The 1,540-nt window shown below is 44.7% G+C and overlaps 1 protein-coding gene across 2 annotated transcripts in view; it reads left to right on the top strand.

Moving 5' to 3' along the window:
* Positions 1-1,540, top strand: part of LOC106873685 (SRSF protein kinase 2) — a 269,253-nt gene that overhangs the window by 16,470 nt on the left and 251,243 nt on the right. The gene's annotated exons all lie outside the window — the stretch shown is intronic.

Here is a 1,540-nt window from a genome sequence, read left to right on the forward strand (position 1 = left end):
CCCCCATGGTTTGCTCAACCCATTAAAATAGCAGCCAAATCTCTCTCGAATCACAACCTCCTGTCATAAGAAACGAATAACACACTGGATAATGTCCTGCTTCAATGAAAGTGGGGATGATCATGGATGGAAATACCTTTGATCATTGGCTTGCTCAGTCATGGCTCACCAAAGAGTAGACATCAATAGCAATATCAATCACAACAACAATAATAACAGGCATTATTTACTGTAATATAAGAAACAAAGTACAATTCACCTACTTCCCAGGTTCTCTCAGTGTCAACTTTCCAGGTGGATTACATCCGCAGGGCACCCTATGGGCCTAGACCCTGGCCAGAACCTAACAGCAAATTCCCTCTAGATCAAATATACACATGTGTCCATACACCGTGACCACCCCAAAGCAAGAGACCCACGCTATTCTTACTTCTGCTTATGTGACATCCCTCACTGCTGGCCTTCAGTAGGGCCTCTCAGCCACTGACACCTCAGACCCTATACTTCTGGTTCACCTTATCCCCACATTTATCCTTTATATGCTCAAATGATACTTTGTACATGCCACCAGCATGGGACCAGTCAGGCAGCACTGGCATCGGCCACGCTTAAGTGGTGCTTTTAACATGCCACTGGCCCAGTTGCCATTACTGTCAATGACTTCACTTGACTCAACAGGTCTTCACAAGCACAGTTTATTGCCCAATGACTGAAATTTACTCTTAAATGGGCTGGTAATGCTGCACTGGCATAGGCCACGGTTATGGTCTCACTTGGCTTGCCGGGTCTTCTCAAGCACAGCATATCTCCAAAGGTCTCAGTCACTTGTCATCACCTCAGTGAGGCCCAACATTTGAAGGATGTACTTCTCCACTTCATCCCAGGTCTTCCTGGGTCTACCTCTTCCACAGGTTCCCTCTAATGCTAGGGTGTGACACTTTTTCACACAGCTGTCCTCATCCATACGCAACACATGACCATACCAGCACAATCATCTCTCTCACACACCACATCTGATGCTTCTTAGGTCCAACTTTTCTCTCAGGGCGCTTACACTGTCGTGTATGCACACTTACATTACACATCCAGCAGAGCATACAAACTTCATTCCTTGCAAACTTACACATGTCCTCAGCAGTTTCCCAGCCATGTAGCATGGCTGTTTGCACACTTGTGTCATACAGTCTACCTTTTACTCTGAGCAAGAGGCCCTTTGTCACCTGTTTTGATCATGTGTTTCTTAGCAAATCTTTACACCAGGCAAACCTTGTTGGTGGGGTCAGTTTAGTCACCAGTGATGACGACCCAACCATGCAACAGGGTGTGTCAGACAACATGTTACTAGTAACACCTGTCAGCAATCTACCTTAATCAACCCTTTAACACTCCTAAAAATGTTTACCTTTCATCAACATGGCAAACTTATTATTATCATTCTCTTAATCCTGGCTCAAACCATCATCATCATCATCCTCATCATCATCATCCTCATCATCATCATCCTCATCATCATCATCCTCATCATCATCATCATCGTTTA

Source organism: Octopus bimaculoides, chromosome 11, assembly GCF_001194135.2.
Source record: "Octopus bimaculoides isolate UCB-OBI-ISO-001 chromosome 11, ASM119413v2, whole genome shotgun sequence".
In the NCBI taxonomy this organism is placed as follows: Eukaryota; Metazoa; Mollusca; class Cephalopoda; order Octopoda; family Octopodidae; genus Octopus; species Octopus bimaculoides.